We start from the raw sequence: 25,481 nt of genomic DNA, 5'->3' as shown, positions 1-25,481 counted from the left end.
TATTTGACTCTTGATACCTGCCCTTCTCTGGGGAGGCGGGGTGGGGGGAAGGCATCAAACAGTCATGGTTGGAAAAAATCAAAACTAACTCTATCCTTCCGTTGACTGTGCACTTTATTTATTTATTCTCTTTTTAGGGCCGTACCCATGGCATGTGGAAGTTCCCAGGCTAGGGGTCGAATCGGAGCTACAGCTGCCGGCCTGCACCACAGCCACAGCAACACCAGATCCGAGCTGTGTCTGTGACCTACACCACACCTCACAACAACACTGGATCCTTAACCCACTGAGCGAGGCCAGGGATCGAACCTGCGTCCTCATGGATACTAGTCCGGTTCATTACCCCTGAGCCGTGATGGGAACGCCTACCATGCACTTTAGTACCTTTCGAATCATAGCGGGGGAGGGTGTAGAGAGAAGACAAAACATAGCTATTTCAGTGTCTGGGGCATCAAGTGGCCTTAACTGGCCCTGTGTCCGCGAATCACTCTCCATCGCAGGCTCCAAAGCTGGACGGCTTCTCTAAGTAGAATCAGCGCCCCCTCTCTTCTCGCCCCGCCCCAGCCCTGCTCTGTTCACTGGCCAAAATCAATTGGCTCCACCACCAGTCACTTTCCCAAGGACCTTCCAGAACTGACTTCCAGCAAAGGGCAGAAAGCACCCCTCCACAAAATATATGGAAGCACTTCAGAGGCAGACGCCAGACGGACATGCCTGGACACCCCGAAATCGCAGCAGCGCCTCCTCCTTGCGGCTCAGTGCCCCAGGAGCTCAGCGCGAATGTGTCACAACAATGTGACAAACCTTTAAATCACCCTTAATGTATACGTTCCCTGCAGAGGAAACACAGGCCTCAGCAGCACCAAGAGGGGACAGGGGTAGGGTCTTTTGAAGGAAGCCTGCGCAAGAAAGCCCTTTTTAAAAGTGCATTTTCATCTTTCTTTTTTACAGTGATCTTCTGCCATGGTGGAATGTAAACACCACAGGAATAGACAGAATCGTGAATTAAGGATTTGGACGCCTTGCTTTAGAAGTAATCTTCAAAGAATGCACATCCCAAACATCAGAGTCGCACAACAAGACTCCGAGCTGCTTGTGACTGCCTGGAAAACGGCACAGGTCACACCTATTATTACCAGTTGGGTCCGGAATTGCTTTTAAAAATCAATAGAAAACATGTTCTTACATCTCGTCTACTTGGCAAGAGGGCAGATTCAGAAAGTGCTTGTCTTTGCCCAGAGAAGAAACCAGTTAAAGGATGTCCCCCAGAATGCTCCCAGCAGCGGGCACACATAAGAACTAAGTTTTCAGGGCTCACCCCGCTTGATGTCTCCCCGGGAAAAGACACCGCGGACGGGCAGCTTCGTGAAGGGTTTTCCTGGGTCCTCCCCTGGCCTTCCACCCCCACTCCCCAAGAAGCCGGAGGGCAGCTCCTGCTGTTCTCCAGGGCACCCAGCAGCTCCCTCCCGGTTCCTTTAAACAAAGCTGAGTCCTCACAGCCACAGAGCAGACAGCACCGTGGGAAAGAGAGGTTCTACAGGCAGGGAGGGGGCATCTCCATTGGGATGTAGCCACGTGCTACGAGCGTGGGGTTTTGCTCCGTCACCAAGCACTCCGAGCTCCAGGTCCCTTGTTTGGAAAATCAGACAAGGACCCCACCTCGCAGGACTGTTAAAGAGTCCGTGAGAAAGTACACGCAAAGCGACCTGAAAAGCAAGTCACAGTGGGAGCAAATAGAGCATCTGTCCCCTCCCTCTCCCCCTCCTCATTTCAAGTATCTGTATCAGTAGCTACGGCCATAACGCAACATTCATTTCCAACCATTCATTTCATCCAGGAGCACAGTGCCAGGCATTGCATCGGCATTTCCTGAGTGAAAGGGAGAGGGCATTGGACCCATACTGCTCATCTTCTTTGGGAAAACTCGGACAAAGACACCCCCCAACCCCCCAAGGCAAAACCCATGAAATGAGCCGAATGTGCTTTTGTGAGCGCAGGACCCAGAGCATCCTTTAAGATTAAATCTGTATGAAAAGCGCAAAAGTCAAATGCTGAACGAGACATTAATTATGCACAACCAAGGATCTGGGAGAGGTTAAACCCACATTCGGCAGCAAATTGAGTTCTTTTATTTGAGATGAAATCTGCACATGGTGACGATTTGTCCTTCCTGCTTAATGTCGCCAAACTTCTAGGGGGGGTGCTAAAAAGCAGAAGGACTAGATACCCCTTTACTCAAGGGTCTTGCTTGTTTAAAGAAAAATGAAATCTAAGAGGCATCAGAAGTAATGGCTTCTCAGAACCACTGCCGTCCAAGGTCAAAAGTCAAACGCACCTGGAGCAGTATTAATAACATCTTGTCCCACTTGCTCAATTAAGGAGTTATGAAGAGTATTTCTAACTCAGGTGGAATTAGTGGTTTATACGATGAAAGGTTAGAAGTCTCTTTCCGAGCATACATATGCTCACGGTAGCTAGACCTTTCAAGAACATTCCAATTTCAGCAGATAAAAATCTGAAGACTTTTCAGCCTTCCAAGATTTGTAGGCTTTGTGCTTTGTTAGTTTGGTTTGGTTTGGTTTGAAGCTATATGGTCTTAAAATCACAGATGAGGCTGTTGATAAACTGTGACTATTCCCTTGCCATCGTCTACTATTTTCTATCTGGTTTGAATTCAAACACAAAGATTCAGCCACCATGCTCCATGGTGGGGCTCTTTCTTGCATGAATAGGCCAGGTCATGAATTGCCCAGTTTTGATGTGTGGGGTGCCAGAAAAAAAGGCTCAGTGGGTTGAGGTCAAGTAAAGAATTTGTGGGACTTCCATGGCCCAGAGTGGAGCTTCCTGATGCTGTCGCCTGCTCTGCAGAGTGACAGGTTTTCAGGAGGATAAGTATCTGGAATTCCTTCTGTGATTGTCGCCAGGAATACTCTGTAATTTTGCAGAATGTCACCAAATGAGGACAACCTGAAGGAAACCAAGTAGGCCATGAATAAGGTTTGCTAAAGTTTAACCACTTCTCCAGATTCACTTCATAAGCTATCACAGAAGAAGTGGGTTTTGTTGTTGTTTTTTTCTGGCTTTTTAGGGCTGCACCTGCAGCATATGGAAGCTCCCAGGCTAGGGGTCAAATAAGGGCTACACCACAGCAATGCGGGATCCAAGCTGAGTCTGCAACCTACACCACAGCTCACGGTAACACTGGATCCTTCTCTCACTGAGAGAGGCCAGGGATCGAACCCATATCCTCATGGATGCCAGTCAAGTTTGTAACCCACTGAGCCACAATGGGAACACCCTATCACAGCAGAACTGGAAACAGCCACCTGGACCAGCTGGGGTCCCTGGACACCAGTAGCATCTACAAAACCGGCTCTCAGGGTGGGGCCCAAGGCTGAGAATGTTTACCAAGCCTCCCAAACCACTCTTTTGTCTGCAGGCATTTGAGAGCGATTGGGCAGACACACCTTCCTCACTTTACAGATAAAAACAGATCCGGCTGGGCTAATAAACTGCCAAAGTGTCCAACCAAACAAGGGCCAGGACCCAGATTTGGGCGTCCATCCTGCATCTAACTCTGAATTGTACACTGGCCTGCCACGAGGGCATGCAGTGGGTTCTCATGAATACACATTTTATTTGCATTCACACAATCAAATAGCTGAAACACACGCAGCTGAACAGGAAGCTGGAGACTGGCAGACCCTGAGGAAGAGAGGCAAACGTGAGGAAGCCCAGGCCAGAATCCCACTGCAAAGCCAGGTTCCACCCAGGCCTCTGTTGGGAGGCAGGACTCCCCTCCTTAAGCAGAGGTAAATAACCACAGGTCATCACCAAGAAGCACCCTGACAAGGGGTTGCTTTATCATCTGCTCATGGACCCTCCTCACAGCGAGACTGCCAGTCGCCCAAAAGTGTTGGCTCTTCTCAATAGTGGTTTCAAGTCTCCCTCATAGATTCTTAGGGTCTGTATTTTTTCAGTAATTAGCCTACGTTTAACTCATTGAATTGAAAATGAAAAAAGCAACCAGCTAGGTAGCAAATGATCTTTAGTTCAAGAGGTCTATGAGGTCACCAACACTTCACTGAGAAATTATTCGAAATCATTCCAAAAGACCCACGTTCCTAATTCTTCATTCTCTTTTTTTTAGGGCCGCCCCCATGGCATACGGAGAGTCCCAAGCTAGGGGTCCAATCAGAGCTGCAGCCGTTGGCCTACACCACAGTTCACAGCAATGCTGGCTCCTTCACCCACTGGGCAAGGCCAGGGATCGAACCTGCGTCCTCATGGATGCTAGTCAGATTTGTTTCTGCTGAGCCACAACAGGAACTCCCTAACTCTTTATCAAGGTTTTATGACTTCCCTCTCCCATCCCGAACCCCTCCCGTGGGTGCCAGAGTCCCTTGTGGGGAGGGTGGGGGAGCCTGCGTGGCTGGCAAGGCACTGACACGCTAAGGGAAGAAAAGGAAAATTCTGCCTTCAGGACGCTTGCAATCTAGCATCGGAGGAAAGATGTGCCTGGGAAGAATGTATTTCTACGTAGCTCACAGAGTAAACAGATACTCAAGGTCACAGGGAGACATTTCATACAAAGGACTCTGTAGGACACACAGGTGGCAGGGGGGACCTGTGGCGTAGCGATTCCCAGATTCATCCCTATCTTTCACTTTCCTGTGGACTTCTCGGTGGCTCTTGACCCGTTGGGAGGATGAAGTTGAGCCTCTCCGATGCTTTCAGAAAATAGATTCGGCGAGTTGCCCTGAGCGTCACAAAGCCCCCCAAGATGGCAGTCACTTGGGCAACAGGATGTGACATAGGTTTAAAGTCCTCTCTCCCCTTCTGCAATCACGCTCTGTGATTCGAGTGTCTTGTTGAAGCCAGTGGGGTGGCTCCACCTCACTCATCAGTCAGATGAGCGCCTCACCAATCAGGGAGTCAAGACGGCATCTTCTCCGGGCCCCGCGGCTCCTCTGCCCAGGGACCCCCATCAAGTGCCGCCGAAGACGAGACCTCGGAGCCACTAACGACTCTATCCGTGTTAATCAGGACCCCACGCAGCTGGCTCTCAGCAGCGACAGAGACCCCGACGACGAGAACTCTCCGTGCCCAACGTACTGATGCCAAGGGAGAGGCCGTCGCAGAGACCGCGCGGCCCCCCGGGCACCAGGTGGCACAGGCAGGGGAGTGGCTTGAGAGAAGGGGCCTCTGTGGCCACAACACAAGCCAGAAGGGACACCCTCGACTGAGCAGCACCCCACACGCAGGGCTGGGGAGTCGGGGCTGCCAGGAACACATCTATTTTCTACCGAGAGACAGCCACCCTTGTGCCTCTCCGTCGTGGCAACCTGGCAGCAGTTCGGAGAACGCCCCGGCCGCAGCTTCCCGTCTCTAACAAAGAACAAAGGGCGCGCCTGGGGATGACACGACGTTGTTCTCAAAGGTCAAGTTTAAATGGCCCAATGCGTATTGTTCTTTAGGAAAGTGGAATGCTTGCTAAAACCTTGGATTAATTGACTGCCTTTGCCCAGCCATTCTTCTGGGTGCTAGAAAAAGCATCATCGGGGACCCGGCAGGGGCCCGGGCCTCGGCGAGTCGGGGTTGAATAGAGGGAGGCAGGCAGACCATGTGCTAATAGTCAATGAAATCAATAAAGATAAATCCTGTAAAGAAAATAAAATAGGATCATGAGCCAGGAGGGAAGCAAGCTGGGGCAGAGGAAGAGGATGGCCCAGAAGAGCCTCTCTGAAGAGGTGGCCTTTGGTGACACCCGGGAGATAAAGAGAAGAGGCCAGGTGGCAGAGAGGGGGGTTCCAGGCAGAGCAAAGAGCCATGCCCGGGACCCTCAGTGTGATCAAGCCCAGCACACCCTAGGAGCTGGGAGAAGGTGGGGTGGCAGGAGATGGGGACCGCCAGGTATGTGGTTAGACCACGTTGGCTCCATGGCCCGTCTAAACCCTCCTTGAATGGATTTTTGCCTCTGAGCCAGCACAGTGGCCTCAATTTCAGCCTCAGCTTCTTCTAAATCTTTTAATGTTCTCTCCTGGCATTTCCCAAAAGGGAAGAAACACCTGTCTGTACAAAAACCAAAAACCTCTGGGCGACCCCAAGGCCAGATGGGCACTGCCCTCTTTACAACCGGTCAGGTGGGTCCTAGCTTTGCTGCCTCTTCTGGCCCAGTGCTGGTCAAGAAGTTAATTAGCCAGATCACCCCTAGAGGGAGAAGGGTCCAGAAGACACTAAAACTTAAGGGGCAGTGAACGAAGAAAGCTCTCCCTGCAGGCAGCAGTGGACAGCTTTGTCCAAAGAGAGGAAAGGTGAGGCCATCGCGGGCAGCCATCGGAGTTTTGAAATTCTTCTGTAATTACGGCTTGAGTCAAGAACATGCACATGAGTTCACAGGATGATAAATATTAGCATGCTTCTCCAAGTTCAAGTGAGTTGTCAATAAGACAATTAAAGCAGCATCAATAATATGCACTGTATGTTATTATCTGCTCTTCTAAATCCCACGCTTTTTGTGATCTCTGGAAAACAAAGGAGGACAGGCAGCGGTGACACCAATACTTTTTGCACAAGTGAGAGATGTAATTCTGCATTAAGGTAACAGCCCAGGACCTGGGAGGGGGGTGTGTGGCGGGGATGAGCGTTCTTAAAATACTGTATGAGGGACATGGGGTAAGAACGAATGGGCTGGGAGGAAAGGCCTGTTACAATGGAAAATTAGTGAACCTGTGTCTAAGGCGGATCAATCACTTCCATCACGTGGCCCCAGTCAATAGGAGCCCGAATAAGTGCTGGCATTGACCTTAATCAACTGACAATCAGTATTCGGAAATCAGAAACTCTAGGTTCTTCTGAAAGAAGAGAAAGCTAAGTGAAACTCTGGGTGAAATTAATGACCATGAATGAGCATGGCCTTTAAGAGTCTGTGTGTGTGTGTGTGTGTGTAGAAAATAAAACAGGGCAATAATATACACACACACACACACACACACACACACACACACACACATACACACAAAAACACACGTACACATATGCATTCATATACAGATACACATATATTCATTTCTCTGAAAAACCATATAGTATTGTGCTGAACTGGAATTTGGAAGGAACCATCTTTTGAATACAAATTACATGGCCAAACTTTTTGCATTGTTCCCTAAGACAAAAACCTACACAATGCAATCTCTATACATCTGCAGAATCAAAAATCATTTTACCCCCCAAATAACTCGCAAAGCCTTACATGCACTGGAATGAGAGTAGACATTAAAACTACTATTTGTTGACACTTTGCGATTTAGGATGGAAGACAGAAGTTTTCTCCAAATTAATGAGCCAGACATAATAGAGCAGTGTCAAAATATTGATTTTATTTTATCATACCTATTGTTGGCACTCTTCTATTAGTGGAAGAAAAATATAATTTTTTCATTAGCGTTATCATTTGTTATTATTACATTATTTGCTATTTATTATGGAAAAGAAATCTTGTGTCACTTGTCAAGATTAATATAGAACCATCACATGGAAAGTCGTGACAGAGACCAAAATAAAATACCAAATGCTTCCCAGACAATTTTTTTACTATAGACTGAAATATTTCTTAAGAAGAAAAGGAAGAATTGTTGGTTCAAATTTCATAATATATATATAAATTTAGATCTACTTTTATATACATGGACAAAATATTCCAATTAAAGCCTAGAAATTAAAATGACTATATTCATGCTGATATAGCTCACTTTATAATAATCAAATTGATAACTGGACAATAGCCAACATATATTCACCGAGCTGAGCAGATAAAATGGGAGAATACCACTTACCAAGGTCTGTTCCTTTATTCTAAAGAATTATTTTTTATGGTGCCCTGAAATGTTTTTTTTTTTCTCTTAATTCATCACAGATTTTTGCTAAGGAAGGGGAAATATTTAAGCAACTTTTCTGAAAGTGTAATAAAAGTCATGCATTTGTTTCCATAATTTTTCTTTTTGAGTCATTTACATTTTAATATTTTACATCGAAGTTGCAATGATGTGAAATACGATATATATGCAGGATGATTTGGAATGTTTACTGTTATTTAATGAAATTTACTTAACCATTTAAAACCAAATGCAGAGAAAAAAAAAAAAGTTCAGTATCCAAAGAGCCAGGACATACTTCATTTTCCACTAAAAATTTAAACTAAATTCAATTTAAAAGTTACCATTGTAATCCTGTAAGTAATGAATCAAGCGGGCCAGGCATATATATGTGTCCTTTCAACTTCTACAGAAAAGACTCCTCTTTGGACCTGAGATGACATCAACAAGCATCTAATCTTCCTGCCAAGCCGTCCCACTCCTAAAAGGGGAAGGGGTTCATGACCCCTAGAAAGAGCTGGGAGATGAGAACCCCCTCAAAATCCCCAAACACCTGAATCAAGCACAAACTTGAGGTGTGCCCGTGGAAGCAGGGACCACAGGGTGGCATTGCCCCTCATCACCCCGGCGCCCTACAAGCTGCCTGACATGGGCGCATGCTCAGAAACAATAGGCGGGAAGGCATGGATGCAAGAGTGCAACCACCACGGCCAAGGGTAGGAAAGAAAAGGGCACTCAGAGCTGCTGGTGCAAATGCGAGCTCTACCTCTCTCCTCCGAGGCTGCATCCAGCCTAAACACCTCTAACCAAACAATGTACAACAGAGCTGTAAAGTCAGGGGACACCCCCTAGAGTCGGGGGGCGCAAAGGGAGCCGGGCCTTACAGACGTCTGCATGAATCTCAACAGAACCTAGAATGTAAGAGAACGTGATCATTTTTGCCTTTGCAACTAACTTTATCTTCTAACGTCTCTACATGCCGGGCACAGTGTAGATGTTCAGTGGGTATGTGTAGAATGAATGAATGAATCAGAGAGGGAGAAGAATGGATGGAGGGCAGGAGCGAAGGGCCACCTGGAAGAAAGATACTGATGTGGATGACAGAGAAGGCCACGATGCCCTCCAACAGAAGCACCCTTCCACAGGCGCGGCTCACAGCAGACTGAGGGAGCAGCCCCAGCTGGGAGAGGTCTCCTTCCCCGTGCAAAGAAAGAAGACTGCACTGTTCTTTGGGGAGCAGTGCACGCCCAGCTCCTGCCACCCTGGCCTCTTTCCAAGTCTCAAACCATCAAGAGCCTTCCAACCTCAGGGCCTTTGCACATGCTGTTCCCTCGGCCTGGAAGTTTTCCCTACCCCTGGCTTTACTGGCTCCTTCTCACCCTTGGTCCTCTGAGGACAGCACTGAGCAGCTAGTTGGCAAGGGGCCGCCCCAAGCCCTCTGTCCTCTTCCTGCACAGTCTCCATGGTCTCAGTGGAAATGACCATCATCAGCATCGCATGTCTCTCTTGTGACTCTAGATTGGCGGGAACCACGGATGCCGGGTCCACGGCTGTGTCCCCAGGACCTAGGGCAGTGAATTTCTGCAGGACGGACAATTCTGAGAGAACAAACTGCAGAGCATGGCGACACGACCCAGGGTGGTGTGCAGTGAGGAGTGTGGTAGGAAACGAGCCCCCCATCTTATCGCCGCCTGCCAAGGGCTCTGCTCCAACGCATACTACTCCACCTGAACAAGAGAAACGTTCACGAGGCTCAGGAACCTTGATTCTTGAACTGCTGTATGTATTCCAGAAAATTCCATTTCCAGAGAAGGTCCAAGCCAGGTGTCCAGAGCCCCAATTCAAAAGGCACATGCAGCCCCCAGTCACAGGCACAGGTCCATTCTGAGAGAGCCCAGCAACGCCATCCACCAGCTGCATGACCTTGGACAAGTCACACCCCATGGTTATTCCTCCTTTGCTCCATCAAAAGGCAGAGAGTGTTCGAAGGATTAAACAATATCTTGCATTTTAAAGCCCAAGGCCACCTATGTGAAAAGCAATCAATAAATGCTACGGGCCTATTTAGAGGACCTGATCTTGGTTTCAAATTTCTGGCAGGAAGATGAGATCTTGTTTCTTGTTTCTTGTTTCTTTTTTTTCCTTTTTAGGGCCACACCTGCAGCATATGGAAGTTCCCAGGCTAGGGGTCAAACTGAAGCTGCAGCTGCCAGCCTACACCACAACCACAGCCACAGCCACACTGGATCTGAGCTACATCTGTGACCTACACTGCAGCTCACGGCAACACGGGATCCTTAACCCACAAGGCCAGAGATCGATCCTTAAACGAGGCCAGAGATCAAACCTGCATCCTCAAGGACACTATTTCGGGTTCTTAACCCGCTGAGCCGCAGTGGGAACTCCTCTTAATATAACATCGTTAGGGTACTTTCCCAGGATGGCTGACATGTTCCTTTTGTCATAGATTTGGGATCCCCTCCAGGGAGTAAAAGCCAATCCAGAATTCTACCCTTTTTTCCCTGTGGAAGCGAATAAAGGAGCTGTGTTCAACTCCTCACCTCTCTCTTGGGTGACTCATCCTGAATGCAATGGCCACAGGTTCAACTCATTAATTTTATACTTCAAGCACAAGCATTTGGTTGCCTTGAAATCAGCATGTGAGTATATGCAAATTAGGTGACTCTTAGGGGGTGTGTGTGTGTGTGCGTGAGAGAGAGAGAGAGGTGTGTATGAGAGAGAGAGGGAGAGAGAGATCTGAAACCTAGAACCTAAGAAATCATTTTCACTGCCTTCTCTGTGCTTTTGTCCTGATATAACAGCTGGGGAAGGGGGTTCTATCAGGTTATACCCCCCCAAAGTGATTCTGCTCCCCTTCACACCCCAGATCTGCCTAGGGCACAGGATACATTTACATAACTATGTTTTAAAAGATAAAATGAATGAACGGGTGGATGAATGAATGAATGAGAGCCTCCTTGGGGCCTTTGGTTTTGGTCCAGGGCCAAGACGAGGAGCAGGGCCCGTGATGCTCCCACTAAGGTTCCTGAAACCAATGTGTGGTGTGGTGTGTGCATGCGAACGTGTGTGTGTGTGTGTGTGTGTGTGTGTGTGTGTTTGTGTGTGTCCTGGAAACAGTGCTAATGTTTGATGGATTGGAGTGAGAATGTTTGTTTAGTGAAGACTTAAACCCTACCCCCACCCTGTACCCTTCCATGAACCCAGCTGACCCTTTAAAATGCATCTTCTGAAACATATAGGAAATCAATCAGCTGATACTTATTGATCCCCAGGTAAATAACTCCAAAGGCCAGCCAGGAAACAAAGGAGGGATGACACTTCAGGAGGCTTTGCAAATGACTGACGACAACTATAGGTTTTGATGGGGTTTTCCTTCCTAAAATATTTAACAAAATGTATAAAACAAGGAATAATATTAGCTGGCCATTTGTTGAATAGCTGGTCTCCGGACTCATTAATTAATCATGTTCTCTTTTAATCCTGATGACTCAATTAGGGAGGAAAAATTATTCCAATTCTACTGATGATAAAACTGAGGCTTGAAGGTACAAAATGCCTGTTCTCAAACAGCTTGTAAGTGGTGGAGCTGGGTGTGGGGCCTGGTCCCATCTGACTGGGCCTGAGCTCTTTATCACTGTGTTACACTGCTTCAAAACAAAACCAAAAAAAAGTGCTTCGGGCGCTTCCTCATTTGCAAACTTGATGTTTCCAGCTCAATGAAATAAGCATCTTAATCATGGAATGAAGGAGGGAACATCCCTAAAAATTAAATAATGCAAAAATACTAACTTATAGATATTAATATCTCAAGCAAAGCATGTCCTATGTAACGGTTGCAAAAAAATTTAATTAGCAAATAAAATGCGCACGAAGAATTCCCCTGCAGACACTCCTTCTGGGGCAATGATACAGTAAGCGGAGAGGAGCGCAAAGTTTCCTTGTGTTCATCTAAGGGTTAACAGTTGGCTGATGATGGAGATTCAGAAAAAGGGAGGGCCCCGCCTTCGCCAGTCCAGCAAGGATTCGATTCACCTGCCTTCGAGAGGGAGACGGGCAAAGCACAGATCTGCACATTTAAGCACAAATGATCCTAGTAGAATTTGGTGTTGAAGTCTGCTCAGCCTTGATTCCTAAAGAAGGAAGTGCTCCATCCCCAGCCTCCCCAGGTCACCAGGCCCCGGGCCCCTTCACAATGACCTCCCCAGGAGGCCACCCTCGAGCAGAAGTTGAGTTAGAGACAGAGTCTAACTCCAAAGTCTGTCCTGAGGAACGAAGCAGCTGGAAACCACTCCTTCTTCAGCTCAACGAAGAAATTATTTTATTGAAGGTGGTATCTGGAGATCACACACAAAGATGACACGATTTTTATCGGAGCAATAGTATCATGCAAAGGGAGAAAACATTGTCTGAACAGCAGCACCCCCGTGGCCCCCCAGATCCACATGGGCTGGTGTTTTGTCACCTGAGCAGCCAGGCTCCCCATTCAGGCAGAGCCAGAAGAGCCTGGGGAAAAAAAAGTCTCACTGGGATTGAGCTCCTGTCAACCTTTTGAGACAGGAGGGGAAAATGGGAGGATCAGGTTGCTGGTATCCCCAAGATAAAAGGGCAGTTATGTCAAAATGCAGCCAGTTCTTTGGGAGGGTTTTGAAAATGGTACGTACGCTAATATCTGCAATATAGAACTTGACCTTACAGACAGCCATCGCTAAGGAATAAACGTGCCATCAGGCATGGCAGGCACATCCCCCCAAAGACGGGCAGTTCACCACTCTCACTGTCACCGGAAATGCCAATCAGATGACCAGACCCTGGATGAGCCCATTATTTGTCACGCACTTCGAAAGCCACTGTGTCTTCCTTGGGGTGGCAGCACTTACTAAAAGGGAAGCTGCCACCTTCCAGTCTTAATCAATACATTTTTTAGCTGATGCAAATGTGCACGTCGTCTTGTCTGTATTTCTTCTGCCTCCAAAATATGCCAGAAGGGAATGTGAAATGGGACTCAAATGCCCATAGCCCCCCACCCCCACCCCCCACCGTCCACAAAAGCTTTTTCAACCTGCTTTCAGAATTCGTGTGCAAAGGGTGAAACAGCTGAAAAGGAGGAAGGGGGGGGGGACAAACCAAACAAATGAAAAAACAAAAAAAAAAAAACCACACACACAGAAAATAGATATGAAGTTGTCACATCAATGAGCTCAGAAAAGAATCACAGGCAGGGTGTCTGGTGTTTTGCTTAAGAAATGGTGCCGCCAAAGTCGACGCGAGCTCCTGGCAGGGCTGGGCTTCCAATGGCTCAGAGTGGCCAGGCGGACTCGGGGAGACCTGGGGGCTGTACAGACCAGCACAGAGGTGGCCCCTCCATCACCGGGGAGGGTTTCGGCTGCGCAGATGAAATCCTTTCATGTCAGCATGTGGCCGCTTTCCTCCGTCCCCGCATTCCCACACTGCCCCTTCTGAACTCTTACTAGGGCTCTTGCAGTGGGACTGCCACCCAGCAGCCCCGACCTGCTTTTGGGTGGAAACGTTTGTGAAGAAAGTTTCTCAGATGCTGCAGGAATCCTGCACTGAGTTTAATTGCCAGATCCAGCATGTTTCATCAGGAAGATGCTCTCTGCTCGGTGCAGCTTGAAGGCTGCTGGAATAGCTGCTTGGCATCAACAGATCACAGTCCCCAAACTGAGAGCCCTGGCCTGGCCCAGGACGCAAAATAATTAAAGCACTTGAGCTGGGATTTCGATGAGATTTTCCACCCCCCTTCCATAGGCTTCATGGAAATGACAGCCTTTCTGTAATAATTTGGAAGGCTTTGCCTGACTTGACTTGAACAGATTTTAACGGAAATTTTTTCAAAATTTTGAAAGAACCAAAAAAAAAAAAAAAAAGTCTGTGACACTTTTTTTTTCTCTAGCCAATAAGGAATAAGAGTTTCTAGATATTTTGGAAGATTAAATAATCAAGCTATTCAAAGAGATTAAATTCCATATATATATTATCTCCATGATCTGTGATCTGTTTGTTTCTCTATAATTGATACAGTTTAGCTGATACAGTTTCCAAATATTTTCTTCCTCTGAAAGCAAATTTACAACAATGCATATGTTCTCCAAGGAGCAAGTTCTGCTTTACATTTTTAACTTTCGTGCGAAAGGCGAGTCACTATGACAGGGACGGCTGTATGCACTGGCCTCTCTGAGCACTGCGTGGGAAGGCAGGCAAGGTCAGAGCCGTGCAAGCTCCAAGCTTTAAACCCTGCCTCTGCCATCCTGCAGCTTGTGGCTGCAACAAGTTGCCACGCCACCTGGGGGATGCCCTTTGCTGTGTGGTTAAAAGGACCAAATTAGACCGCGCCCCCAAGGTGCAAAGGGCGGGGCCTGGCCTGAAGCAAACACCCAATAGCCTCTTCTACACACCTACCCTGAGGGGCTCTAGATCTGCGACCTCAGGTGCCCAGAAACTACAGGCATAAATATTCCCTGAGAGCTCCACCATCCAGCCCCTCCATGAACCCGAAACCCACCCCAATCTTCAGGAATTATTTTGGAACCTCAGACGGGCAAGTGAGAACATCATTATAATTAAGGCTGAAGGGACATTTCTGTGACTCATCTCAATTTTAGGGACTCTGGCTGGCTCTCACAACCTAAAGAGGGCTACTTCATCCTCTCTCTGCGGACGTCTGCATGGGTACTGGGTAAACAAAACAACCAAAGATGGTGAAGGGGCTGAGGGTCCCAAATGGATGGACCGGGTGGGATGAGGGAGGAAGCCCTGGGGAGCTGGCAGCCCAGCAGCCAGGCTGAAGAACCAGCAGGGAGAGAGAGAGAGAGCAAGGGAGAAGCTCACCTCTGTAACCAAAGACCAGCTAAACACAGCTCAGGTAATCAAAGCTATAATGCCTTGATGGGAAACGTGCAGGGTAATGTCAGCTCGAGCCTACGGTCATCATTTTTCCTGTGTCAGAATGGCACTGAATTTTCTCATTGTAAAGCTCACAGAGTAAGAACAGGCAGGGAGAGGACGGGCCCCCTACCATCCGCTTTTCCTTCCTGCATCTCTTAATGCCTTCGAAGCATCAGTGAGGACCTTCCTGTCACCAGCCACCCAGAGCCCCCACCTGGCGGTCTGTGTCCCTCAAAAAGGGCTCGCTCTGGCTGCCCAGGATCCTCTCTACCTGGTGTCCGGAGGCTGTGGGTGAGCTTCCCTGGTCATGGACGGAATCTCAGGGGTCTTGCGGTACATGTGCCTCCCCCACCCCCGCCCCGCCCCAGGAAGGGCAGCTGGCCGTGGGCCACTGAGACATGTTCTGGAGCAGGAGAGGGCTGGAGTCTGCATGGGTTCTGATCCTGGACCCCCCCCTCCCCCACCTCCCTGTCTTGGAGCCTGAGATTCCCTTGCTGAATTTTGGAACAAATACAGGACCTGCGCTTTAGAGGGGCTGTAAGGATTAAATGAGTCGCGTGCTTAGAACCCATGCCTACCACATAGTAAGTGCACAAAAATAAACCACTGTCATCATCCTGCCAGCAGGACGCCCGGCCTCAACGCGCAGCCTGAGAACTGTTGCTTTCCACTTCTTGGTTTGCATGTCACAGTCAGGAGGCCAGAAAAGACAGCTCTCTCACTGGCAGGGCCATTTTCAGGGTGGAACTGATATAAACACAGTCAGAGTCGAGTCCCACACCCCTCTCTGCCCATGTAGTCCTCCACGGCGGATGCTCTCCCTCCTCTCAGACCCCATCGGTGATGGGACAGGTCTGTCTCCCCACCCAGCACTGCCCAGGGGTCAGACTTCCCTGTGCCCCCTTGGGACACCCGGGACAGGGCTTGGCACATGGATGGTGTGGGAAATGAGCCTGATATCCCCCCAGGAGATGGATGGAAACCTCTGGAGACATGCTAACTGTCATGACTGGGGGTTGCTACTGGCATCTAGTGAGCAGAGGTCAGGGATGCTGCTAAACATTCTCCAACAGGCAGGACAGACTCTACAGTGAGGGGTTAACATCCTTAGCATCACAGCTGAGAAACCCTGGTCTAGACAGACAATGCTGAGGCTAGTCTGGCAAGTTGCACCAAAGGCCTCACCTGAATCTTGTCTCTGAGGTCACTTAAACCTGACCTCCAGTACACCTAAAGGCTGTGACAAGCCAAGTGCTCCATGCACCCCCCATAGGAGCAAAAATGCTAACAGAAAAGAAACCAGAAATCTTCGATGATTTTTTGTTTGTTTTTTAGGGCCACACTGGTGGCATATGGAGGTTCACAGGCTAGGGGTTAAATCCAAGCTATAGCTGCTGGCCTACACCACAGCCACAGCAATGCTGGATCCTTAACCCACTGAGCGAGACCAGGGACTGAACCCGTATCCTCATGGATCCTAGTCAGGTTCATTAACTGCTGGGCCACAAAGGGAGCTCCTTCAATGATTTTTTGACAGTGAAAGTTGGTAGGATGGTTTCTTCAAACAGCCAGCAGAGCCACTAAAACCAACCCTGATCTCTGTACCCTGAAGCCCCATGGTAGACGGGCAACAGAAGCCAGCTGATGGCATAAACTGGACAGGAAGTCCTGCTCCCACCCCGGGCACAGCTGGTATTGGAGCCAGGTGGCTTGCGGAGAGGCCCACCTTCCATCCATGTCTGCCTTCGCTGGGGGGTAAAATTACTTATATATATGATCTAGGAAAAGTGGCCTGCCTTCTTCAGGTTCCATCTTCTGAGCTTATTCAGTTCCCCTCTGCTTTGTGAGTCTCTCAGCTATTTTAGCCCCAATCTCCCCCCACCTCCATGCACTTACAAACTCACTACTCTCCCCTGGGCAGTGCAATTGTGAGTGAATAGGAAATCATCTCCCAACAGGTGCTTCTAGCAGGAACACCCTCCCCAGCACATGCACACAAGCACACGAGGGCCACACACACACACATATACCAGCATCATCACAACTGAGACCCCAGTGGGCCCCTCCCTGGTTTGGCTCAGTTTCACTGCACATATGACTCTCTAGCTTAGCTTGGCTCTCCCCCTCGAAGGGCACTCGGTACCACCAAGGGCAGCCAGAGAGTCCAGACCTGCACAAGCAACCCTTTCCTTGAAAAAGGCCTCTCTCTCAACAACCCCCAACCAGGTACCACACACAGCAAAACACACAGCGAGCCTGCCCAGCCAGACCCTCCACCCCACCCCCACTGCGTCCTGGGACTGCTCCTTTTCCACCAGTCCCCTCTGGTGTCCTGCCACGGAACATTCCAGGGGCCAGGGGGTGGGGGCAGGCACGCCAATATACACGGTAGGCATGGCTTCACCAAGAAAGCCCCTCAGCTCACAAGCCCCTACTAGCAGAGATGAGTCTCTCCATGTCAGTGAACTTGGACCTTGCTTTTAGGCTCCAACATCCAGGCTTCAGAGCCAGGGGATGACATTAGGTCACCTGGCTGCCAGCATCCTTCCAGCCCACATGTGTCTCATCTGGAGATGGGATAAAGCCAGGCTGAGCGCACTCTCATCTGTTCTAGGTTCTGGCAGAGGTGCTGGGGAGGCCTCCTGCCCTCAGCATGGACACAAGTTGACCTGCAGAAAGCTCACGTGTGTTTTTAAATCTGCGTCAAGTCTCACTTTAAATAATGCTGAGAACAAAATGCAAGCTGATATTTCAGCTTACTTAAAAGGCTTATTAAAAACACTAAATCCAAAGACGTTAAAAAGCTATAATTGTCCTCATTCAAACTGGAAAAATAAATCTATTTGCTTTCTTCTTTTATGAACCTCTTCTTAAAAAAAAAAAAAAAGTTCATCTATATTCTCACGAGCATCATTGCTGTCTTTTTTCCCCCTCCATTCAAGGCTCTTTAAAAACACCTGTGCCATTCACAGCCAACTTTTGAGCAAAAGGCAACCATGTTTGGGGAAGGCTGTTTAACTCTGATTTCCTTGCACCAGAGATAAGCTTGTCTTGCTCAAAAAGTGAGATGGAGTTCAGAGTTCACTTGAATGGGCTTGTGGATTTTATAGGTCTGATGTGACGCACACTTCTTTGGTTACCTAAGGCGGAGTAGACAACTGAATCGGTCAGCTTTTTGGGGCTTGGCAGGCAATGATTCTCCATCTCGGCACCGCCTTCGGCACCCAATGGGCAACTGTGGTTAGCAGGGCTCCACGTCCTGGGCCCTTCCCTGTCTTCTCCCGTAAAGGGGGTTACTGGCCTCGAGCCTGGACCAGAGCAGCGTGATTGTCACTCCCCATCCTGCCCTCCATCTTCCGTGAAGACAGGCCCAGCCAGCAGCTAACTTGCTGAGTTGTGAGATCTCAAGCCTGCTCAGAAGTTAAGCACTCCAGGCACAGAACAAGATGGGTTTTCAGAGCAGTGGTCCAAGAGAATGCAAATGTATTGAAAGCGCTTTCTCCAGGTTTTCCATAATTACCATTTATGTCTCCAGGAACTGTTTCCCCCGAACCCAGTTTAGGGTGAAAGCATTTTAGAGACTTTCTCTGCAGATGACATATGAGGTACTAACCTTTTTTCATATGCCCAGATGTTAAGTTCATTTTCATCACATTTATGCAAATTTCATTTGAACAGTAAATCAAAAGAAATCTTAAATCATTGTACACTATTTTCAAATCCACACTAAATCCAGTTTACTTGCAGTGCTATTAACATAAAGTTACAGTTAAGGGACCGAAGGTAGGAAGCAGATGTCCCAATCCCACCTTCCATGCAATGGCCCCAGAGAGACCTGGGGTCCCTGCCATTTGTCAGAAGGAAATGTCTCATCTGGTCACAGCTGAATTCAAGTGTTACCAGCTTAAGGGTATGCTGTACCTGGAAGCCTTCTAAAAGTTTTCTAAACTTCGGGAAAACAGGAGTCCCTTGGTCCAGGGCCTGCCCTCCATGTTGGTGCCTGGACTCAGGTCCTAGAAAGTTCAAAGGCAAGGGACCAGTAGTGAGACTTCTGGCAGCTCACTGCCTCCTCAGTGGGGGGAGAAGCTAATTCCTAGGACTCCGTGGGCCTGCATTTGTCAAGCCCTGGACGTCAGTGCTATCATTACCAAGCAAATCAGCCAGGCGGTTAATGGTGGAATCAGGAGACATTTGCACTCCGCTATCAGAATGACGTCATAACTAAAGCAGCCTTCAGCCAGAAGCCCTAGGCGCTCCCTGAGCAGAGGCCAGAGGGCAGCCAGCAGCCCCCCTGTGACTCCCAAGGCCAAAGCTGAGTCCCCTGCCCCTTCCAGGCAGGGTGGTGGGCCCAGCTGTCAGCAAGATCCCTAGCAAGCAGAAACTAGGGTGACAGTTTCCTCCCAAGAAAATCGACTTTTCTCCCAGGTTTTGAACATTGTAAATAGTAGTAATAATAATAATACTACATTATTATGCATTTTTAACAAAATTTGAGATACTATCAAATCACTTTCCTGGACAGGCCAGGGTTAGCATTTTACAAATGCAGCTACATTTTGCCTATAGAATTTATAGCATTTCCAACACAATTGTCAATCTCTCCGTGACTCTGTCTTTAGCAAAGAAGCCCTGCACGCTCTCCTTCCAGCACTAGAAATAAATGATGCTGGAGAAATGGGGAGGGGGGGAAGCTAAGAGAGAAGCCCTTCCTGCTCTTGTTGTGCCTGCTTTTCTTTCTTTTTAAAGCACAGCCGATCAAACACACACACACACACAGCCAGAGACACAAACCTTAGAATAATGGGGGAGGCATTTGGCGATGAGCAGCGTTCGCGGCGCGGCGCGGCGCGACGAGCAGCCGGCCCGGTTCGCTCGCTCGATCACAGCTCTGCCCTCCAAGGCGGCGGGGATCGACTACCCGCCCGGACCCCAAATGCCCAACTCCACTGCGCCCCAAAGAGCGCCTCCCGAGTCTCGTTACAGGTACACGCGTGGCCCAAACACCTCACCTGGCCCGAAAACTCGGGAGACAGAGAAAAAAAAAGTTGTGCGAGCTGCCAGCCGGGAGCCCTGGAGCCCGCAGCTGCAGTCCTCCCGCCAGCGAGCAGCCCTCCACCGAGGCCCGCCAGGCAGCGCTCGGCTCCCGGGCACCTAGCTCGCAGGCTCTGAGCGCTAACCTCCCGGCGCGCCGAGGCCACGGCAGGGCACTTACTTGGCACTCGCTTGTGAGCGTGCAGGTCGTCGCGGTTTTCGCTTGGGTTTTCAAACAAGTTTCAGGGAGGGAGAATGAGGGGGGTGGGGGAAAGAAAGAAAGAAAAAAAAAAAAAAGATCCAATTATGCAAATGGGCTCCGGACTGGGAGGCGCGCGTCGGGTCTGACGCCGCTACTGTACGAGTTCTCCGAGCAGCCCCGGGCCGGGCAGATTTATGGGGGCGCGTCACGGCTACGCCAGGTCCCGCCGCCGGAGCATCTCGAAGTTAATTAAAGCGGTAATGTCCACTTTCCCGGCGACCCTCCGTGCGCGGGTTTACTGTTTCACCATCCAACCCGACCCGGGCAGGGGCGGGGGCGCTCTCCCCGCGCCACTCTTCCTTCTCTCTTCTCGCTCCCTCTCTTTTTCCTCTCTCTTCCTCTCCCCCCCTTCCTCTCTTTCGTCTCTTTAAGTCGCCTGCCTTCCACTCAGTGAACAATGAACAAAGATGTGAGTGATGGGAAAAGATCGCCCCCTCCCAACCCCAGCAGTGAGCAAAGCCGTTCTTAAAGTAAAAATCCAGTTGCTAATATCAAACTGGGAAAGAAAACAGTGCGTTCCCAGTCTAACCTCCCCCAACACCATACACACACACGCACGCACGCACGCTCACCCCACCCCAGGTTCACCTAAGCCCTGGCTGGGGGCGGGGGCGCAAGGCCGGGGCTCCAGGGGCTGCCCAACTCGCCCGGGACACCGGGGACAGGAGACGCTGGGGTTAGCGAGCACTCGGGCCCAGCTTGCTTCCCGCACCCCTCCCCGCCTGCCCTCCCCCCAACCTCCTCCCCGCACCCCCCCTCCCCGTGTCTACACCGGCCGGTCTGGCCCCGCGGCCCGCTCCGGCTGCCCGGCGGCCGGATGCGCTCAACAAACGCGGCCCCTGTCGGATTTCTGCTAAACTGCACAGCGGCGGCGGCGGCTGCCGGGAGAAGGCGCAGGAGCAGCCGAGGCCGGCACCGGCGCGCGCTCACCCCACCCGGCCCACCGCCCCTCTCCGCAGCCGGCGGGCCGGCAGCTCCCCTCCGCACGCAGCCTCGTGCGCCCACCCCGCCCGAGGCGCCCGGACCCGCCGGCCAGGACGCCGCGCAGCCGCGGTATTTTCTGTTAAAGTGAAAACGAAGGCGGCCGACAAATCACGTCTCCTGTGAGGCACTCGTTAGACATAACAATATCCGGCAAACAAAACCCTGCCGCGGCTGGGATCGGCGCGCAGGACTGGGACCCCGCCCTGCCCCTCCTCGCCCCCTGCTCGTTGCTCCAGCCCCCGCCGTCCCCAACCCACTCCCAAACGCTCTTCCGACCCTCTACCGAACGCGGGGCTTGTGTGCACGTTCACCGAGAGGCGGACTGTAGCAATGTTCACAATACAGAAGTGAAAAAGGAGAGGGGTAGGGGAGACAACTTTCCACCTGTCCCCAAAGAAAGCCCTGCAGGAGTTTCTTAGGAAGAGTGGGGTAGGGACAGATGTCTCTCTGCCTTGCATCCCCTTTTCCTTCTTTTTTCTAACTTCCCGGCGCCTGTATTTCCACCTTCCACTTCCCATACATTCATCTATATAGAGATATCTGTATTTTAAATTATTTGCAAAACTGCAACAGATGGGCGCGTCGGGATCTGGACACTTTCCTACTCATCATCAAAGAAAAGCTCCCCCCCCCTTTTTTTTTTTTTTTGCCTAAAATACATCCCGGTCCCGCCTACGACTGTTTTCCTCAATTCTTCATCTTCAAAAAAAATAATGTCTTGAAGCAAACAGAAAAGGCTTATCAGCAAAGATCATCCCCCCCCCCCGTCGTACATCTGGCCTGGGGCTTCCGTTCCCCCAAACTGCACTCTTCCCAGATGCCCCCCAACCCCCCGTCTCCCCGCCTTCCTGAGCCCCCACGCCAGCACTCTCTCACTCTGATTGGCCTCATTTCTCCAGCCCAAGGCTGGCCGGCTCAGTTCTCCCTCCATAACCTGTTACTTATTTATTTCTTTATTTTTATCTTTGGCCCCTCGGCTTGGCCCCAGGGCTTGGGCTGGGCTAGGGCAGGTGCTGCGGACGCCGTCTGCGCTGGCAGACGCCACGGCCTTTCCTGGGGTCGTGGGCTCCGACCCTGGCACCCCGGCCCTACGGAGCCCCCGGCCTTGGCCTCGCCCGGCTCCCGGGGCACAGGAGGCCAATGAAAACACAAAATGGCAGGTCTCAGCGGCCCTTGGCGCCCGCAAGTTTGACACACTGTAAGCATCGGCTAACTTTGATTAAAAAAAAAAATTACAAATTACCCTCTCCCCCCCCACCCCCGCCCCCGGCGGCGGGGCTGGAATCCCGCAGCGAGCCGCGAAGGGAGAAAGGGAGCGAGGGGCACCCGATTCCCAGGCAGAGGAGAAAATGGGGAAAGTCACTTGAGCAGAAGTTTCTGCGGCCCCATCCTCCCGGGCTCCACACGACTCCCCCACCCCCCCCACCCCCCGCCCCGCCAACCCTCCAGACCCTTTTGAAAGTTTCCTGGGGCCGAGTGCGGCTCGCGGGCCGCGCGCGGGTGGGGGGCGCCGGCTGGGCCCGGAGCGGGGCGCGGGGTCCCGCTGGCTCGTCCGGCGCGAGGCCCCGCGACTCCTTTTCAAAGTAACGGTCCCGGGACCGCGGGCGGGGGAGGCGGCGGCCCCGGCGCGGGTCCCGCTCGCCGCCGAAGTTCTCTACCGCCATTCGAAGCCCGGCCGCCGCCGCTTTCTCGATTTCTTCCTCTTTTTTCCCCCCGCTGACAGCTTCTCTCGCCAACGTCACAGCCACGGATATTTAATTAGACCGTATTTTTTAATCGCGATGGGGCGAGAAGGAACCCGGCGGCAGGCCTCGCGGAGATGGGGAGGGGGAGGGGATGGGGGCCACGCCAAGAGTCCAAACTCACTTTGCCACCTCCCGGACGCCGGGGCCGCCCCCACCCGCCGCGCCCCCCCTGCCCCCCACCCCCACCGCGCCGCGCCCCGAGACACCCCCACCTTTGTTTTCCTTACCTTAAACACTGAAACGCGGGCGTCGGGAGCAAACTCGGGCACGTAAACGGAGCGTTGTAAAAGATTGTGTTCAATGAATAATGAAACATGTCCACATGATTGACTTGATCATTTTCCGGGGCTGAGGGGGGACGGGCGCCCTGCTCGCGCGCCTCGCTCGCCCACTCGGCAGAGCCCTGCGAACTGTTCCCAGCCCAGCCCGGGCAGGGCGGGCTCGATTTTCGTCTGCCTCTTTTCAGAATCGCCCCGTTCATTGATACTCATCACCCAGCCCCAGCAGACATCCCCATCCCCGGCTCGGCCTCCCCCTATCTGGTAGGTGAAATGCATTGTACCATTAAAAACGCTCTCCATTGTCGCCCTGGCATAATTCACAGCAACTAGATAGGTCTTGCGGCATTTAGCTTTGATGAGCCAGAGACTGAACCCTTGATATAATAATCTACAAAGAATGGTGTGTGATCGTCCATTTTTTCTCTCTGTCTAGCAACTAAGAAACCATTTAACACAGCGCAGCTTGCTTCTGACCTTGAGCTCATGTAAACACACTTATTAAAATCTATCTATTCTCCAAGAGCTACATTCTGATTGTCAGACTCGTTACTGAGACATATATCAGCCCCTTCGCTTGTCACTACTTTGCATTCCTGCCTTTGACTAAAGAATTTTTTATCCAGCCGAGAGGGAGAGAGAGATTGCCACGGAGGGAGAGAAGAGAGAGACGGAAAGGGGGAGAGGAAAAAGCGTAATTCTTACCTGCTCCTGAAACTATTTAAAGTCTGTTTCTTTTCTGGGGGAAGAAAAAAAAAAAAAAAAAAAAACTCCCGGGTGAATCTCGGTGGACAGCGGGACGCGGAGAATCAGTCACAGCCCGGGCGTTTAAGGGAGTCATCAGCGATCAAATGACGTTGATCCGCGCTGTAACCTTGTGGCGTATTTAATGTAAATAAGGCAGTTATGTTGCCAATCGCCGCGATACAAACACGGAGAGGTCCTCAGCCTCGCCTCCCGCGCCTGCCATTAGAGGCGACTTTATTTACAGACACTATTTAGGAGATCATGATAATTCTAAAACAATACTAGTGCCAAATGATTATGAAAATATGATTTTAATTAATCACGTAGTAGGCAAGGAAATTAGCATACGGTAATTAAACTTCGAGAAAAACGTCACGCAGGTTCTCTGCCTTATGGGTCCAGAATAATCATCACGCGGTGGGCTCCAGGACTTAATTATCAAACAAAATAACTTTTTTAAGGCAACTTTGCAAAGGCTGGTCCTCCAGGCAAACGCTTTGGTAAATAATATAAGGCGAGGTAACAAGGTAGAGATGTGAGTGATGCTTGAGGTTGGGTTTCTGTGAAGCAAGGAAGAGGGGGAAGAAGGGGGGAAAAAAGCTGAATAATGCAATTATGGATTCTCTGTCCTAGAGTTGACAAAAGCTGGTGCCTCAAAAGCCTCTTTGTTATGGGATTATATAATGATCCTGGTGTCATTATGGGAAAAAAAAAAGATTCAGTAATAATAATAAAAGAAGTATCCAGATACACCAATGAGGAGCTTGTTTTAGAGAAAAGGCTCACATGTGACACTGGGGCATGTTAAGAGCAGAAACACAGGGTCCAAAAGAGTTGACAGATAAAGAAGGAGAAAGGGAGGGAGAGAAAGGGAAGGAGAGAGGGAGGGAGGGAGAGACAGACAGAGAGTGAGAGAGAGAGAGAGAGAGAGAGAGGCCTGTGTTGTGCATGATTAAGAAACGATGGAAACAGACTGATTATTCAAAACATCAAGCCACAGGGCCACTTAAAACATTGATCCAGGTAAGACTTGTTCCAGCCTGCCCGAACTGAGTTCCCCTAAGATGACTGGTGGGTTTAGGCAAAGGCACCACAATAGGTAAAGAGCAAAAATACAGAAAAAGCACAACACAGCCTTCCCATCACCTCCCCCTCCCACAGAAGGAGTCACTCAGTTGCAAACAACGGGTCCAGCTGTGGGGAGAGGTGCGCTAAACCTCCCACCAGAGGAGCAGCCAGGCATCGTCAGGCTGGGGCTGGGGTCTCAGGCAACAGGCACTGATCTTGGGATCTGGCTGTAGTGACTGGCTCCCCAGACATGCCTTCCGTGGGCATCCGGCCAGGTCACCTCTGCGGGGACCCTTGGACTCTGCCCTGAGAATCCAGCACTTCAGAGTTATCTCGCTTGCTTTCTTCCTCCTCCTCCTCCTCCTCCTCCTCCTCCTCCTCCTCCTCCTCTTCTCCTTCTCCTTCTCCTTCTCCTTCTCCTTCTCCTCCTTCTCCTTCTCCTTCTTCTCCTCCTCCTCCTCCTCCTCCTCCTCCTTCCCCTTCCCCTTCTCTCTCTTTCTCCAGGACTTTGGGGACCAGGAGCATCCAGATTTCCCCCAACAATCTAGTTCTATGAGATTTCTTAAAA

At 50.3% G+C, this 25,481-nt stretch overlaps 1 protein-coding gene across 23 annotated transcripts in view; it reads right to left on the bottom strand.

The window, feature by feature from the left end:
- Positions 1 to 23,909, bottom strand: part of ZNF536 (zinc finger protein 536) — a 530,657-nt gene extending 506,748 nt beyond the window's left edge. For 9 of the 23 annotated variants that reach the window (XR_014805070.1, XR_014805073.1, XM_021094257.2 and 6 more), the window contains exon 1: positions 20,011 to 20,401. The gene's annotated coding sequence lies outside the window, so the exon portion shown is untranslated. Of the gene's footprint in view, positions 1 to 20,010; positions 20,402 to 23,047; positions 23,145 to 23,803 lie in introns of those variants that run through there. The other 14 variants (XR_014805069.1, XR_014805074.1, XR_014805075.1 and 11 more) reach the window with 2 other exon arrangements.
- Positions 23,910 to 25,481: the final 1,572 nt, after the last annotated feature.

The sequence above is a fragment of the Sus scrofa genome, chromosome 6, assembly GCF_054392235.1.
Source record: "Sus scrofa isolate SSC_HxYL_T2T_F1_AM1 chromosome 6, Sscrofa_HxYL_maternal_Yorkshire_Landrace_v2.0, whole genome shotgun sequence".
NCBI lineage: Eukaryota > Metazoa > Chordata > Mammalia > Artiodactyla > Suidae > Sus > Sus scrofa.
This window is presented reverse-complemented; position numbering and strand designations above follow the sequence as displayed.